The 19,326-nt window shown below is 35.9% G+C and overlaps 1 pseudogene; it reads left to right on the forward strand.

The window, feature by feature from the left end:
• The first annotated feature begins 1,003 nt into the window (after nucleotides 1-1,003).
• Nucleotides 1,004-18,536, forward strand: LOC149249218 (fructose-bisphosphate aldolase, cytoplasmic isozyme-like; annotated as a pseudogene).
• The last annotated feature ends 790 nt before the right edge of the window (nucleotides 18,537-19,326 follow it).

A 19,326-nucleotide genomic window follows, 5' to 3' on the forward strand; every position in this document is an offset into this window, starting at 1 on the left:
TGTCGCTCGGTTGTCCGCCTATCCGCAGCCTTGGTGACCGCACCTCAGCTTCGGTTCATCGTCCAAGTGTCGGAGGTTCGCCCATCGTTGTGTCAAAACGCGCCCGTCGTCGTGCACGAGGGCGCCCACCCATCGTGCACGCCTGCCCGAGACTCAAGGGCCTTACACCTTGGGATGTGGAACCCAACAGTCAAACCATGTACTATAAATGTATATGATTTGTTAATAAAAAAGGTACTCTCATGTTCATCTTTCATATTCTGTTGCTGCCATGTGTGTGTTTAACATGGTATTAGAGTGGGCGTTCTCCTGCCCTGCTCCATTTTGAACCACTTGTTTCATTTTGTGGCCTGACCTCTCTATGCATGTTAGTTCTACCATTTCTACTCCGTGTAAGAAGCATTTCCTCTCCTCTATTAAATTCATGCACTGGTTATGAAACAATGACAGTTGACTATGTATGCATCTCCAGAGATCCGTGATTTGTTCTCTGAGTAATTTTCTATGAGTAATTCTCTGTGCGTGTAGTTCATATATGTGTTGGTTCATACGCTGGTTCATGCATTGATTCATATGTTGCAGTGAATATTCTTTTTGGATTATTTGTATGTCGGTTTCCAATAGCTCCAACGTAGTTATTGAAGAGCTTACATTATTTAAAGAGTTGCGGGTATGAGTTATGCATGTATGACATGTGTTATTTCTTTCTCTTTAACCTAACCTACCATTATTCATACCTATCCCTTTGCTAGTCCCGCGCTCTATTAGTGACCGTTCACCTTCTGGTTGGTAAGCCTGGCAGCTTTGACGCTGAAGCTTCCACTGGTATGATAGTTTATTCATTGATTCTGGCTAAGCTTGGTAGCACATAGAATGTTTTGAGTTGAACGTTTCTGCTTCTGTAACTTCTATTTACCTTTATTATTCCCTGCTATGCTGCTCCTATCGCTACTCCACCTATTATTCACCATTATTCTCTCCTGATGTTGCTCAAAAAACAGTCATGGTGCAGAACAGTCATGGTGCTTTCTACGTGCATTTTTGTCATAGGAAGCGAGAGAGCGCACGGCAGAAGCTAGGAGACCCTGCAGCCCATGTGAACAATAAACCCACCAACGTTGTTATGGTATCGTATGATAGTCATCCACCACCCATAATAGTAGAACCAAGTTGAATTGTATAGTTTTGCGGATTCTTATGCTCTATTCGAAGGAAAATACCATGATGAGCTAATTGCCAATGCGGCGTACCTAGCAACACCTGGTAAGGGAATTCTAGCTGCAGATGAGAGCACTGGAACCATCAGAAAGTGGTTGGCGAGCATCAATGTGGAAAATATTGAGACCAACAGGCGTCTGCTGAGGGAGTTCCTCTTCAGTGCCCCTAATGCCTTGCAGTATTTGAGTGGTGCAATTCTGTTTGAAGAGACTCTCTATCAGAAAACTGCAGCTGGGAAGCCCTTTGTTGATGTCCTCAACAAAGGAGGGGTCCTGCCGGGCATAAAAGTAGACAAAGGAATAGTGGATCTTGCGGGAACCAAAGGTGAAACCACTACCCAGGGCCTGGATGGCCTTGCACAGAGATGTTAGGAATACTATAATGCCGGAGCAAGGTTTGCAAAATGGAGGTTCGTTCTGAAGATTGGAACTACGGATCCCTCCCCACTTGCTATTCAGGAAAATGCAAATGGCCTTGCTCGTTATGCTATCATCTGCCAAGAGAATGGTTTAGTTCCTATTGTTGAGCCAGAAATTCTGGTAGATGGGTCTCATGAGATTGAAACCTTTGCGGCTGTTACAGAGAGGGTTTTAGCTGCCTATTATATACGCTTTGTGGCCATACCACTCCTGGGTTATGCACAACATAATTGTAACTGTGAAATATATGATATCCGCAGACTTCCACTCTTCTCACTCCATACGCTGCGTCAAAATCCTCCCACGTTGCACTGCTCCTCGTGATTTGTGGCTTTTGTTGTTGTAAGCTTGCTTCGGTTTTTGAGGAGCCCTCGGACAATAGTAAAAAATAATGGCATCGAGATGAGGGCAAGCTTGGCCACCTGGCACACGTGTCATTCACACACCCTGGTGAAGCAAAGGGCAATGTTGGAGAACATCATGAGGGTATGTGTTTGCCTAGCTCTTGTTTCTAGTACCCTTTTATAATATGATCCAGTTGATGTCATCTCGTTATGCCATGTAAAGTTACAGTCAAGGTCATTTATGACTTATAATAAGTGATTGTAGAAGTGTGACTTGTTTATAAGTTCTTCGAACCAAGATGGAGGGTTAATTCTGTTTGACAAGAAAGAGATACTTCGTCTACCTCAAGATGTCAAAATTCAACAACAAGCTATGAGTTATTGTAAGTAGCATGTAGGCTACATAAATGTTTTGAGATAGTTTTGACACTATTGGTCTTCAGCATTTTTCCTCATACCCCTTGGCTTATTTCAAGTTTATTCCTTGGATGTGTATATACATATGCGTCAATTTAAAAAAAAAAAAAAACAATAGCTACAAGGAAAGTACTCCAAAACAAGACAATTAAAAACAACTTCCTTCAAAAAAGAAAAAATCATCAATTGGCCATAAGCATTAGGGACCGTTTGCATTCTTTTGAGTTGTAGCTATTTGGCATTGTTTGAGCTATCTTTTAATAAGTTCACTTGTACTTTTACGCTGTAAGCAAGTGCATTTGTAGTTGAAGCATCCTTGTGAAATGGATCAAATGGGTGATGTATTAGAGTTACTGAATACTCTGATACATTCCAGTGTTGATGGGATGGTAAAAATTAGCAAGGACACTCTCTTTGATATTAGAACTTGTTTACAAAATGCATAAGAAAAGATTGAGTTTTTGTAGCTTGAATCTCAGCTACAGCAAGAAGAATTACAGTAGTGGAGTCATCTTTCTGAACCTGTTTTTGTTCAGAATATTGAAACAAACACCCATAAACAACAAGACAATAATGTTACAATTGATTCAAATCCAGTGCCCAAGGAAGCATAAAAGTCACATGCTAATGCAGAAGTTCAGTCTGCACTTCCCAAGCCCATCGTCAGACCTTGGGAAGAGCTTGTCCATAACAAGCACAGAACTGGTCTTGGATATGACAAGGACTTGTCCTTTCATATTCCGGACTACTCAAAGCCCATACAGTTTCAGAGTGTTGGATTCATTCATGACAGTTCACCTCCAATTGTTCCAGATTATACTCCTCTTCCCCAGAAACAACAAGAAATTGGGAAATTCCAACACTGTGACCGAGTTGGCCATATGGAAGATCATTTTTTTGATCTTCATCCATGTAAGCACTGTCATAAAACCAATCATTCTTCAAACATATGCTTCAGAAACAAACCTCCTACAAGAACAAAGATTCATATTAGATGGATCACTTCTTAGCAATGGACTTCAGCAGCCAAGAAGATATTCTAGTCACATATCAAAACTTGTTCTACAGTATTGAATAGTCTTGCAGTTGAGTTTTCTCCATCATTTCACCTTGTATCTGATAGGGGGGAAATGATAGTAATCTACAAGCTTCAAAGCCACATCAAGCAAGCCTGAGCCACAACCTGCCACACCCATTTCAGAGTTGTAGCAAGAGACAAAGATGCCCCTGAGCATGCCTTTAGTTGGTAATCTGGGACACTTCCTCTAGCAGAAGACTTCAGCTTCTTACCAGTTTTGGAAGAATTCTAGGAACAAATTTGGGGACACTTCCTCTAGCAGAAGACTTCAGCTTCTTGCCAGTTTTGGAAGAGTTCCAGGAATTTCAATAATCATTCCAGAGTTGTTGGTCATCCTTAAACCATCATAGGTTGAAGTTATCCCTTTTATGTGGGGTGAGACCTCCCTTTATTGGTTGAAGGTTTCCCTCTTCAAAGCATCAAGAGCACTTCCTCTAGCAGAAGACATGAGCTTCATGCTAGAATTGGAAGATTTCTAGGAACTGCACTAAGCGTTCCAATGTTGGTGGTAATCCTTAAACCACCGCCCTTTATACCAACATTTCAGAGCACATTCAGACTATTGTTGCCATGCATTTTTGCACATTTTGTACTATAGCTCTCTTCTTGGACTCATACATAACCCTTCGAATTAAAGTGAAGAATGTTGGACACCTAATCCTCTAAGGGTTAGTGTAGAAGATGAATAGACTAAAGGAGTCTAAGAGACCTTGGGATGTGGAACCCAACGTTCAAACCATGTACTATAAATGTATATCATTTGTTAAGAAGAAAAGGTACTCTCATGTTTATCTTTCATATTCTGTTGCTGCCATGTGTGTGTTTAACCTATCCCTCTACCTAGTCTAGGTCTTCCTCAGTTGCTAATTGCCTAATTTGTAGTGACACAAAAATGCCTAAGGCACACTTTCCAACTATCAAGTTCTCCTCTCCTAGTTTTTATATATATCCTCTCAAAAATCAAGTTACAGGGGAAAAGTCTAACCTAGGGAGAATTTTAATGGTGCAAATTTTTCTTAATGTTAGAAATCTCGATGAATCTTACTAGTCCTGAGTATGCAAATTATAAAATGTTTGGTGATATTTTTGTAAAAATATTCAACCTTCTAATGATTTTATATATTCCCTATAATATTTTGATGGTTTTTATAGTAAAAAAGTTTTATCCTATAAAATTTGGGTGAATTATTACTAGAAACATTAGAGATTGGCAAGTCTTTCCTTTTGGAAAAATCACGGAAAATTATCCTGTATGCAAATATTAGCCCTTGAAATTTTTCTTGGTCTAGCCTAGTAGAAAACATATCATACATAACACTAGTAACATCACTAGCATAGGGAACATGAGATGTGTCCACTACATTTTCATATGTGTTAGGGCACTAGTCTATAGATAAATTTTCACTTAAAGAAATAGGAACCTTAATTAGTTTTCTTTTCTACATATTACATCTCTACAATATTGTCTCAACATACATGCACTAGTATAACCAACATTTCTTATGTACATTATCTTCCTAATATCCATGCCTAAAATAAATTTTGTGGCACCAAAATTGTTCATGTCAAACTTAGACGATATTTTATATTTAACCTCCTTGATGGTATCCTTGTAGTTTTTTATTAACAACCCCATTGACATACAATATTACATAAATAAATTGATCATTCACTTGCTTGGAATACACATAGTGATCAAGTTTACTCATCACAAATCCTAGTACTAATATGAAAGTATCAAAATTTTGGTACCACATTATTGGGGATTGATTTAGCTCCCATGGGGATTTATTTATCTTGCAAACCATCTTGTTCTTATCCATCAATATGAATCCTTCAATCTATTTAATGTATATTTATTCTTCCAAGTCCCCTTGTAGGAATGCTCTCTTTTCATCCATTTACTCTATTTCAAGATCGCATGTTGCAACAAGCAGTAATAGAAATCTAGTGGAAGTCAATTTTAGAATAGGAAAGAAAATATCAGCAAAGCCAATTCCATCCCTTTATTAATATAACTTTTACCACTAGGTGAGCCTCATCTTGCCTCAGCATTTGGCATTGAACTTCTTCATGAATACCCTTTTTTTACCAACATATTTTCTTCCATTAGGAAGCTTGACCAAGTCTCGAGCTTCATATTTTTCCAAGGCCTCAATTTATTTAGTCATGAAATTATTCTATATTTTACTCTTGTAAGAATCAACTACCTCTCAAAATTTTTATATCATCTTCAATAATAAAAAAAACACAAGCATAATTAAAATTAGGTTCACTATACCTTTCTACATTCCTTCTTATTCCTACAAGTCTCCAAAAGATTGAGGGTCTATGCTTTCTCCTCATCAAATAATTTTTTAGCCACTCTCCATCCATTAAGTCAAATTATTCTCTAGATTTAGGTTGACTAGTATTTAATCCATTAAAACCCCAAGTTCTTTTGCATCTTATAATAGAGGACCTTTTCCATTTCAAGTTCAATGCAAGATATGGATGGAAAATATTATAATGTTAAACAATGTAGTATGTTTGAAGTACTTTTCTAATAGGGGATGATAATAATGACAATAAATATAATGATTATGGATTCTTATATTGGTTCGTAGATTCTTTATCAATTTAAAAAAGGTGAAGGAATGGCTTTGACTAGAGTTTTTTTTTTTTTTTTTCGAGAGGTCTCATTCCTTAATTATTTACATTCACCTTCAATTATATAATTTTTTTGGTTTTGTAGAATCATAAAATAATGAAATCTCTTAAACATATGTTAAGCCTTAGACAAATCCTCGAGCTAAGCATAAAACCCAATGTATAGCCTTAGATATTAAACTATATTCATATTGTTGCACTAATTTTGTTGACTAGACCCTTTAATTGTAATTATACCCTTTATCTCTTACACACACACTAAGGAGATATAGTTTTAGAATCATCTCATCTCATTCTTGTGCCATTTTTTTACTATAAAGGTATATTTCCCCTTCAAAGAGGCATATTTCATTCTTTTAACTTCTTCTCAAGATGTGGAACTTATTCCTTTTTATATGTTCGGGTTGTTTTGGTATTTGTTACCTAGAATTTGGTATTAGAGACAATGATCCTAGGGGATTTCTCCTTCAATCAATACATATTTTAATATTTTGTTATAACATTTTTCTTGGAAGTTCTAGATAGAATTTTTTTTATGATAATAAAGAAAAATATCAATGCATATGTGGTCAAAGTTTTAAATATTTATTTGTTATAATTTCAAATATATAGCCTATGGAAGATAGAGTCTTTGAATAATCTTGAAATCCATTTTAAATTAATCATCTTGTAATTTTTGCTATAACTTTTTTTCTTGGATGTAATAGATTGTGAAATGTTTGAGGAGGTTGATGTCAAATATCAAGTTATAGGTAGTTCAAATTTTATATTTTGGTTCATTATACCTTAAAATACATAGTCTATGGAAGATAGGGTTTGTGACTAATTCTAAAATCAATTTTAAAAGGACCATCTCTAAATTTTAATTGTAATTTTTTTTGGATGAAATTTTAAACTCTAAATTTTTTGAGTTTATAAATTTTATAAACCCGAGGAGATGTAGAGAGTTATGTGCTAAAAAATTTCATATTTTAAATCATTATACATTATGAGATATATATTTTGGAATTCAAGGTTTTTAACTAATACTTAAATTAAATTTCAAACTAGCCATTTGGTAATTTTTTCTATAACATTTTTTCTTGCAGTTTTATGTTGTTAAATTTCCAAGAATTTAAGAAGGCATCTAAGAGAGATAAAGGTAAAATGTTTAGAATCATAAGGCTTAAAACTTTAGATATACATAAAAATAACGATAAACCATCTGAATAGTGTCTAAATTGGGGTTAGAAAGGTATGTAACATACAATTGGCACAACTTCTGATTGGAACATATATTCTTGGTGATTCAAAATTTGTGGTAAATAGGAAAAAGAGAAATATTATTATTTTTCCACATGGCTCTAAAGCATGCTACAAAATTCAATAAACCAATTAAAGCTCCAAAGAGCTCAACTATTAATGAAGAAGAAAGAGAAGATATTTTCACCAAATCAAACAGTCAAAAAATAATATGGATGAAAGGATGAAAGCATTGAAAATTTTCATTCCTATAATTTTACTACATGCCCTATATAGGTAAATCCCCAAAGGAGATATCAAGATACAATAAAATCAATGAAATGTGAGGAAACAAAGATTGAGACATAGAATCATGACTACTTAGCATCTTTAGATCCTTGTCATTGGGGGGTTCAATGTTGCACCAAGTACTTGTTTAATTGAAAAGATTGATATGAGAAATTTTGATGGAAAATATACTATAAAATGGATATTCCAAATGAAGCAATTCTTTGGTATAGAACAAGTTCTAACCTTACAAAAGGTAACCCTTACATCCTTGTATTTACATAATGATTGATTTGTTTGGTATCAATGACTTTGTGAAAGAGAAAGAGATTTTATTATATATTGATCCATTTTTATGAATGAAATAATATCACACTATGATGATATTAAGAGAAACACATTCTTTTGTCAATTGATAAATCTTCAGTAGTGAGGTCCAATTACATAACACATTCAACAATTGTAGATTTTAAGTCTTGAGGTAAAGAATATTTCAGTTGATAATTTGTTGTATCCCTTAATTGGAGATTTAAAGGAGAAAATACAACATGAGGTGAGTCTCTTGGAAGTTAAATCCCTAGAGCACTCTTTTAGTATTGCAAGGAAAGGTGAAAGTCAAAATATGAGTAATAGAAGAGTGGTCACTAGTAGGTATAGAGAGCACCTTATTCCTTATCATAAAATCACTCAAACAATAAGGATGACGCCTCAACAAATGGATTAAATAAGAGAAAAGGGACTAAGTTTCAATTGAGATAGAAAATATGGTAAAGCGCATAAATACGATGTGAAGAAATTATTATACATAGACTTTAAAGAGGAATAAGATCAATAATTTGAGCCATCACAAGGTCTAGAGATAGAAGAGACTAATTCAATGATAGATACTCATTATTTACCCACCGCAATACATAACAAACCCTTAATATGGACGTATATATAAAAAATAATAAGGATACAATGTTGACTAAGTCTAGTAATACCCATAACCTCATTAATCACAAATTATTAAAAAATCTCAATTGTTTTGTATTTCTAGCATTAAAGCTTCAAGTAATGTTTACAAATAGAGGTATCATAAAGTTTTTATGGGAATTCCATAGTATTAAGCTCAATATGGAGTATTTAGTGGATAAACATATGATTACAATTGAAATAGGTGGTGCTAATGTCATATCAAGGGTCCAAAGGTTACAATCATTAGGAACAATGGCCCTAATTTTAAAGATTTGTTTGTGGGAAGTTCCTCAAAAGAAAAGGAAATTGACCTTGGAGATATCCATGAGGAAACCATCTAAATTGATAAGCTCAAGAAACATGATAAATTACTCAAAAAGGGACACTATGGTACAATGGATATCTAGAAGGTTTTGAAATATCATTCCATGGTATTTTGATAGATTCATAAGTTTCTTCCACTTGTTTGAGATGAGGACCATGTAATTCATTTGCACTAGGAAGCATATCACCTAACATTAGGGCTTCCAAGCATCCATATGCACAAACGTGTGAGATTAAGTATATGATTCAATAAATGTTATAGGTCATCAACATTCAATTTGGACAAAGTTCTTTCTCTTCACTATTGGTGATCATTACAAAAAATCACGGTTCATAGTGTATGTGTCCATATTATATACAACTCAAGAAACTAACCATCGAAGATAATTTTCTATTCTAATCACTAATGAATTACATGGAGAAATTTTGTTTACTAATTTGGATCTCTCTTTGTGATATCATCAAATTAGAATGAGGTAAGAAGACATTCCCAAACTAGCTTTGAGAATAGATGACAATCATTATGAGTTTTTGGTTATTCCATTTAAACTTACTAATGCACCTTCAACATTTTGAAGCTTGATGAATTCTATTTTCAAATCCACCCTTAAAAAAACCGTGTCATTATTTTTTGATGACATACTAATATATAACAAATATTTGGGACAGCATTAACATGCTGATAGCGTCTTAAAACTACTAGAACATAAATAGCCATATAAAAATATTTTTAAATATGACTTTAAGGTTTGAGAAGTGGAAAAACTGAGTCATATTGTATCTCATGAAGTCTTCAAAATGGACCCTAACAAAATATAAAATGTGTTGAATAGCCAGTCCCTAAAATTTTGAAGAAACATATAAAATTCTTAAGATCGATAAACTATTACTACAATTTCATCCAAAATTATAATTAAGTAATAACACTTCTAACAACATTATAAAAAAGTTAAAAAATTAAATAAATAAGTAGATTAAAAAAGAAGCAAAGCTTTTCAAAGACTTAATGAGGATAGCTTAAAAAAAAACTAAAAAAAATATTTAATATTACAGATTTTGTATAACATTGGGATATAAACACTCAAGTGAGTATGTCTACCTAAGATCTTATAATGATTATTAAGTTGAAATGCTTTGACCTCGAACCATGTGCATGCATTAATGCTTTGATCTAAAGTAATCATATTCCCACCCGAAAAGTTTTATATCGAAGTTGATGGAACTAATGTTTTATTTTGGTAATTACTCAAAATATTGCTCATTCTTTTAGGGTTAAAAATCAGGTTGGTAAAGTGGGATTTTGTAGACAACCCACATTCTTTATAAATAAATTTAAATGCATTAGATTTATCGGAAGTATCCTGGTCACGTTCCAAGAATACTTGGATTAAAAAAAAATCGACTCGCTTTTTAATTGTTTTAATTTAGGGTTTGAATGTCTTAGGAAAGTATTTAACATAATTGCTCTAATGAGGTAAATTTTTTATAGCTTTCTAAATGTGAATAATTGTAAGTTCTATTATGTAGCATTTTTCTTTATTAACAATTTCAATGGTTTTATTCTAGTTTTTTTAAGTAACTTTGATTAATTATTACAATAATATCTTTGCTCTATCATCTATATATCTTTTACATAACAATTTTATATTTTTTTCCATTTTCTACTAATATCAAATTCTTATACTTGCATATTATGCTCATCTATAAATTCTTATCTCACTTTATCAACTAAAGTAATAGAATTTATTTATTTGATCAAATTATTCATCTCCATTACATATTCCATTGATTGCTTTTCTCATTAAAAAAAATGCCCAAAATATCTTAGCTTCCTACTAAGATAAATTTAATAAACATATTATTTGAATCTCTTGTGACATATTGGGTTGTTCAAAAACTGAATAACAATGAAAAATGACATACGTAAAATATGTTATGCCATTTTTCTAAAGTTAGGTATATAAATTATGTCCATGAAACCACTCAACTATCAACATATTCTTTATGGAATTTGTGAATTTCCCCTAACAAAGATACATAAACATATCATTTTTTGTTGGTGTATTTTCTTTTTCAGCTCCACTGACATGCTTCTCAAATATAAGGAATGAAACATTAAATTAGATAGAGCATTAAATTAGAAAAATTTTGATAGCATATTCTATTCTCTCCTCTTCACCGAATTGAATCCCGGATCCATTATGGAAAAGAATATGGTATTCAGGGCTCTCACCAAAAGCATTTTTCATCCTCTAGATGATTGGGCATGGAAAACTTCTTACTTAGGATAGGTTTCAGAAAAAGGGATTATGCAGTCCATCCTGATGTCCTCTTTGTTCTTGTGCGGAGGAAACAACAAACCATCTACTTAATTCTTGTCCTATGGAAATAGACTTGTGGGGGAATATTGGCACATGTTTTGGGGGTGTAGACCGGTCTGAGAAAGTCTAAAAGAATCATTGGAATTGTGGCATTGAAAGCTCTTCAAGAACCCCATAGTGAATAGAGCATGGTGTCTCTCATAGGGTTTCATCCTTTGGAATCTTTGGTAATCCAGAAATAGAGTAGTGATTCACTTAGAGGTTATCAGGGTTGATCAGTTTTGGGAAGTAACAAAATGCAATATCAAAGAATCTATCTCTATTTCTCGTTGGTCAGAGGAGGATTCAAAAGCTGAGGGTCAGGAGAGTGACATCCTGAAGATCTTGGCTCTTAGTCTAGATTCTCCTATCCCAGTGCTTGCTCGCTCACTCTCCCTGAGGGTAATCTCGTCAGTCTCCTTTCTTCATCCTCCGCTTGGTTTTTTCAAGTTAAATTTGATGGCGCCTCAAAAGGCAATCCCACCTAGTTGGCCTTGGTGGCTTAATTCAGTATGATAAGGAGAAGGTTGTGAAACATTTTGTGGCCTCGTGTGGCAGCTCTACCAACAATGTCACTTAATTCCTAGTGCTCGAAAAAGGGCTTCATCTTGTCATTGAGATGGGCTTGGCTAAACTCCAGGTCTCTTAGGACAAAAATCACAATTTTTATGTTGCAAAAGCTTATTAATGAGTTCCCTCTAGATAAGGTCATCAAAAGTTGGAGGCTAGAGTTCAATGGCGAGCATATCCACTCCCATTTTTCTTCCCTTAATTATGTAGTCATGAAACACGTGAGAAGACAGGGGAATCACGCAATCGACAAGCTATCCAATTGGGGCAACGATAACCAACGTTAGGAATATTTCAGATTGGCCTTTTAGTCCTAAAAATGGCCATCTTAAGGATTTATATCAGATCGTGGCTTCTGAAGAGGGTTCCCTGATGGGGATGAAAAACACCGAGGGAAGTTTGATGCATGTGCGATGAAGGAGAACATTTGGTGGACGATATGGAGGACAGTCATCCTAACCTCCCATAATGTATGGTGTACGGTGAAGATTAAGGTGTTGCGTATGATCATTCATTTCTTCTCTTCAGGATTGAGAGTGGGAGAGGGTGGTGAATTTATGGTGCATGTCGAGTTTCAAGATTACTATTATGTTGTGATAGCTTGGTGGCTAGTTGCTCATGGTCCTAGCTATGGTAGTCAGATGGGTTTCTCTAACCTTTGGTTAGTCTAGGAATGGTGTAAATTTCATTTCCATTGCCATCTTCTCCAATGATTTTGTCTCTCAAAAATGCTAATTTCCGCTCCCTTCACATGTTTTGTCATTTTTTCAAAGTCTCGATTGTCTTCTGAATGGTAATTGGGATGTCCTTAAGATTCATTCTTGTGTTGATTGTTAGCTCTCTTCCTAGTTTTTCTTGTTCTCGGGAGGGTGTATCCACCTCCTGTTAGACGGTTACCCTTTTAGTCCTATTATCTTTGTGTGTTTTCTTTAGATTCCTAAGATTCATTCTTGGGTGAGTACAATTGGGGTTTCCTGGTGGAAATACAGTTTGAAGGTGTTTGCAGAGACTAGTTATCTTGTGGGGTTCATACCTCCTGTGTTTGTGCCTTGGGGTCAAGGTTTTATGTATGCGACTTTGTTCCTTGGTGCTTCCTTGGGTAGAGCCGATGACAAGGCCTCAGTTTGGTTTCTTTGTTGCTTTTTGGTGGTTCTAATTACAACTCTCTAAGCTATCGAAAGAAGGTTGGTAGTTTCAAGAAGGAGTTTGTGAGACAATTTGAGGTTGCATGTTTCTCTGTTATGGTTCACGATGCATCGAGAGTGTAGGTTTTAACCCCTTATAGAAATTACTTCCATACAAATTATAAAACAGAAAATAAAAAAAGACGAGAGCATAAAACATAAAACAAATATACATAGAGATTTTCTCCGGGATCCAAAAACCAGGACTACCAGATTGATTTTTCATTATATTCATTTCAATGTTACAAGACATATATATATATATATATATATATATATATATATATATATATATATATATATAGATATATATATATATATATATATATATCTATATATATATATATATATATATATATATATATATATATATATATATACATGCTAAAGAATCCATAAACCCCAATCCATTAACCTTGGATTAGAACATAACCATAGTTCCCTTGACCGGATCTACAAAATACCATGGACCTAAAAACCATCGCACCCAAAACCATGTGCGAAAACCATGCACAAAACCACAGGTAGGTTCGCCCACCTAATATAGGTTCCAAATTTTTTTTTCCTGGGGTGCTACCCCAGACCCTATAAAGGGGGGCCACCGCCCCCCTCAAACTTCCCACTATGCATTGATGCAATGAAGGGGGGCTATGCCCCCCCTCTAACCCCTCGGTTTAACTATTGGGGCTAGTCGTGGAAAGAATATAACACAACCCAACATTCTCCCCCTTGTTGTTTTCTTTCCACAGAGGGCCGCAGGAGAGCTTAGTTATTTATCTAGCCCTGCAATGCCCATTGTTTCTCTACACCAAGAGAACTTTTGAGAGCTCACAGATTTTGTCAATGCATCTGCAGTATTCTTCAAAGTCTCCACCTTTACCAGGAACACATTTTTATCTTCTATAATATCCCTCACAAAGTGATATTGAACATCAATGTGCTTTGTCTTTGAATGGTAAGTAGGGTTCTTTGCCAAGAAAATTGCACTTTGGCTATGATAGTGTATCCTTATAGCTCCCTGTACTAACCCCATAATTGAACACAATCTCTGCAACCAAACTGCTTCCTTGCTTGCATGAGTGGCTTCCATGTATTCTTCCTTTGTAATTGATAGTTCCACTACATATTGTTTCTTACTCATCCAACTAACTGCACCTCCAAATAGGTTAAACACATACCCACTTGTAGATCTTCTCTGATCCAGATCTCCAACCCAGTCTGCATCAACAAAGCCACAAATATCCAAAACTCTATCCAATCTTGGTCTTCCTTGGTAGCACAAACCATAATCACTAGTGCCACGCAAATACTGAAAACCTGCTTCACTGTTGTCTAATGCTCCTTCCTTGGTTTTGACATAAACCTGCTCAATACTCCCACTGCATCTGCAATGTCTAGTCTAGTACATCCCATCGCATACATCAGACTAGTGACTGCACTTGCATATGGAACACGGGACATGTCCTCTTCCACTTCTTGTGTCTTGGGACACTGTTCAGCGGATAAATTTACACCTATGGGAATAGGAACCTTCATCAGTTTACTATCTTGCATATTAAACCTCTACAGTATTGTCTCAACATACTTCCTCTGGTTTAACTAGAGCTTCCTCTTTGGTCGATCTCTTTTAATTTCCATCCCCGAAATATAGTTTGCAGCACCAAGATCTTTCATGTCGAATTTGGAGGACAATTGGGTCTTCAAATCCTGGATAAATTCTCTGCCATCTCCAACCAACAACATATCATCCACATACAAGACCAGATAAATAAAATGGTAACCAATTAATTTAAAATACACACAGGGATCTGCTTTTCTTCTGGTGAAGCCAAGTCCCCGTATAAATGTCTCAAATTTCTAATACCACATCCTTGGTGATTGTTTTAACCTATACAGAGACTTTTTTAACTTGCATACCAGTTCTTTATTACCCTTCACTGCAAATCTTTCAGGTTGCTTCATGTAGATCTCCTCTTCTAGATCCATATGAAGAAATGTTGTCTTCACATCCATCTGTTCTACCTCAAAAGAAAAAGCAGCAAAAACATATAAAAGTAATCTAATAGAAGCTACCTTGGAAACAGGAGAAAAAATATCACCAAAATAAATTCCTAGCACTTGGGAATAACCTTTTGCTACCAACCGAGCTTTGTATTTCTCCACCTTTCCTTATGCATTCATCTTTTTCTTGAACACCCATTTGCTTCCAATGGGATTCCTTCCAGCCAGCAACTCCACCAGATCCCAAGCCTCATTTTTGTGCAAAGATGCCATTTCATCAACCATGGCCTCTTTCTAGAGTTTCGCATCCTCTGAATCTATTGCTTCCTTACAGTTCTGGGATCATCATCAGTAATAGATAAAGAAAAATTTGAACAAAAATCAAACAGACTATACCTTTTTGGCTACCTTCTCTCTCGAACTGATCTTCTCACAATTGGATTGTGTGGCTCTTCTTTTCTGATTCCTCCTCTGTTATAGAGTCTGATTCTTCCTCCTTAAGCTCAAACTCTATCTTCTCAGGTTACTTTTATTGGACTTAATGTTTAATAACATATTTCACCTCTCTGAACACCACATCTCGGCTATACACAACATTCCTTGTTATTGGGTTCCAAAGCTTATAACCCTTTAAACCATCCCTATACCCAATAAAGATGCACTTTTCATATTTACTATCCAACTTTGTTCTTTTATCCTTTGGAACATGTACATATGAATCACATTCAAATACCCTCAAATGTGAAAGAGAAGGTTTCTTACCAGTCCATAACTCTTGTGAAGTCTTATCCTCTAACGTTGATGAAGGTGATCTATTGACCAGGTAACATGCAGTCTCCACTGCCTCTACCCACAATTCTTGTCCTAACCGAACACCATTGATCATGCTTCTTGCCGTTTCCATCAACGTCTTGTTCATTCTTTCTGCAACTCCATTTTGTTGAGGTGTGTATGGAGTATTCTTTTGTCGTGCTATACCACACTTCTTACAAAACTCTTCAAATTATTTCTTGCAAAACTCTCCACCATTATCTGTCCTCAGCATGTTTATCTTCTTCTCTGTCTGGTTTTCCACCAGAGCCTTAAATTATTTAAACCTATCAAAGACTTCATATTTATTATTGAGGAAATATATCCATGTATTCCTTAAGAAGTCAGCTATAAATGATACATAGTACACAGACTTACCCAGTGATGGAACCTTCACAGGTCCAAACACATCACTGTGAACAATCTTTAATATCTATTTCACCCTCTTACCACTAGAGGGGAAACTAACCCGATTCTGCTTCCCATATACACAATTTTCACAGAAATCAAAATGCAGAGAGCTATTAGTCATACCTTCTACCATACCTTTACCATGAAGTATTTGAAGGCCCTTCTCTCCAATATGTCCAAGCCTTTGATGCCATAGCATGGTCTTTTCTCGAGAGACCACTAGATTTTCTACTCCACTTTCAGGAACCACAGAACTATTGCACCCATCAATAACATTGCTACCTTACAGCTTGTATAAAGTTACAATCCAAACTTCCCGCATCAATACCAGTGCTCCCTGAACCATCTTGCATTTATCTTGCTTGAACACTATGTTTACACCTGCATCATCCAGCTTGCTTACAGAAATCAGATTTCTGGCCAATGCAGGAATATGCAGAACACCCGGAAGTGTTCTAATCCTTCCACCTAGCAACTTCAACTTTTCTTTTCTGCGACCAACTATTCTAGCCTTCTTATTATCCCCTAAGAAGACATCACCAGCATCGTATTTCTCATACTAACAAAAATACTCTCTATGGGGAGTGAAGTGAAAGGATGCACCTGAGTCAATCAACCATGCCTCATGATCTACATGTGTACTTGAATAAGAAGCCAAGTACACATCCCCACCTTCATCTAAGGCGGTTTTCCCCTCTACATAAGGGGCATCATCAGATCCCTTTCCTTTTGTCAGCAGCTTTAGATTTACAATCCCTTTTGTAGTGCCCTTCCTTTCCGCATTTCTAGCACACCTTTACAAATTTTCCTAGAGATTGATATCTCCCACTCTAGGACTTATTTCTATTTCTGTTCTGGGACCGTCCTCGTATAGACAAGGCATCACCATTCTAGCTCTCCATATTTTTCCGTTTCATCTCCGCCGTCAGCAAGGATGAGACTATTTATCAAATTGCAAGGCAATTGCATTGCTACCTATTGCAATAACCAGACCATCCCTCGAATCTTGTAGGGAACACTACAAACTAATGTAGTTATCCTCATATGAAATTTTAATATCAACAGACAATAACTGGCTTACCACAGTATTAAATGTGTTCATATGCTCTATCACCGAGTCTCCATCTTTCACCCTCAGGTTATACAACTTTTTCGGTAGGAACAATTTATTCACCAAGGACTTAGATTGGTACAAAGTACCTAACTTGTCCCACAAAGCCTTTTCCATAGCTTCCCCTGATACATTCAACAATACTGAATCTGAGACACACAATCATATTGTTCTCTTTCCCTTCTAATCCAACTTCTTCCTTTCTTCATTGGACACTCCTGTTAGTTTAGTACTTGGTTCTACTTCGATCCACTGATATTTATCCACCAATAGATCCTCCATCTGAGTTTCCACAACTCAAAACTCTGACCATTAAATTTCTCGATCTCTATCTTTCCACTCCTCGCCATCTTCTTTCACCACTAGAATTGATCCCACAAATCTCCCATTGAACAGGGTCTACCACAGACCCGAGAAAAACCCCTCAAAAACAAAGGCATCCCCTTGAAGCCAAAACCTAGCTCTGATACCAAATGTAGGTTTTAACCTCGTACATAAATTACCTCCATGCAAATTCTAAAACAGAAAATAAACAAAGACGAGAGCATAACACATAAAACAAATATACACATATATTTTCCCCTAGATCCCAAAACCGGGACTACCATATTGATTTCACAATACATATATATACATGCTGAAGAAAATACATACATATACATGTTGAAGAATCCGTAAACCCCAATACATTAACCTTGGATTAGAACATAGTTGTAGTTCCCTTGACCATATCTACAAAATACCATGGACCGAAAACCATCGCGCCCAAAACCATGTGCGAAAACCATGAACAAAACAATAGGTAGGTTTGCCCACCTAATATAGGGTCCAACATAACATAACACAATCGAACAGAGAGGGGTAACTTTTTATTGTTGATTATGTTTTAGAGGAGTATCCATATGGCCTCACCATGCTACCTCTGCCTCGTAATTCCCGTGGCCTACCCCAATGGAGAGGAGCTTCTTCGAGCCTAGGCCAGGGCAACAATGAGCCGAAGGTGGAGTTGGCAGGTCGAGTTTCTAAGCGTCTATCACGGGGTGGTCAAACTGATGGATTTTTGGTCCGGGTGGCATCGGGGGTCAATGGGGGCAGGGGTGGTGTGAGAGAAATTCAGGGCGGTCGAGCATCTTGGAAGGGAAGGAAGGGTGGCACGACACATGGGGTTAGATAAGGTTTTCGAGGTTGAGGTAGAGGCATGTAAGGGTTGGTGGGTGGTATCGATGCTCTAAGGCCTATTGTGACCTGTTTCAGTCTGTTCTGGATGGGCTAGAAGCTTACGATAAGGTTTGGAAGGAAGAACACGAGGTTGTTATGGCCACGCTCAACCAACTGCATTATTTTCAATGCCATGTTAGAGAGAGGATAGTGGGGGTTTGGCACAACCAAAAATTACTATTTGAAAAGGTGGAAAAGATGGAAGCTTGGATGACTCACTTCAAGTAGCATATTCAGTTTACTTATCGCCCCCCTCCCCCTCTAGGGACTGGGCTTGATAACCTTGCATCTATTACTTCTGAGAATTGAGCATGGTCACAAGTGTTCTTCCAGATCTATTTGTCTTTTGGTGCTTTTGGCCTATCAAACTATGGACGGTTTATTCAGTTTTGTTTTTATTTATTTGTTATATGCTTGTACTATTAGTTAACAAAGCAGGTCAGGGTGAGACTACTTGCATTTTGGTATCTATGTACTCTACTTTTGAAGAATGAATAGAACTTTGATATATATATATATATATATATATATATATATATATAGATGTTAGCCAATTGAATTAAGATATAATTATGTTGAATTAAATAAAATTAAAATAAACTAAAAATTAAAAATAAGTATATTTAAATCTATTAGATATAAATATTATATATAATAAATAATTATTTATATCAATATTATAAGATTGTAATACTTATGCATCTATACATATATATGTGTGTGTGTGTGTGTTGATATATTGCAAT

This window comes from Pinus tabuliformis, chromosome 7, assembly GCF_031772625.1.
Source record: "Pinus tabuliformis cultivar Carrire ecotype Pingquan chromosome 7, CPIR1, whole genome shotgun sequence".
Taxonomy (NCBI): Eukaryota; Viridiplantae; Streptophyta; class Pinopsida; order Pinales; family Pinaceae; genus Pinus; species Pinus tabuliformis.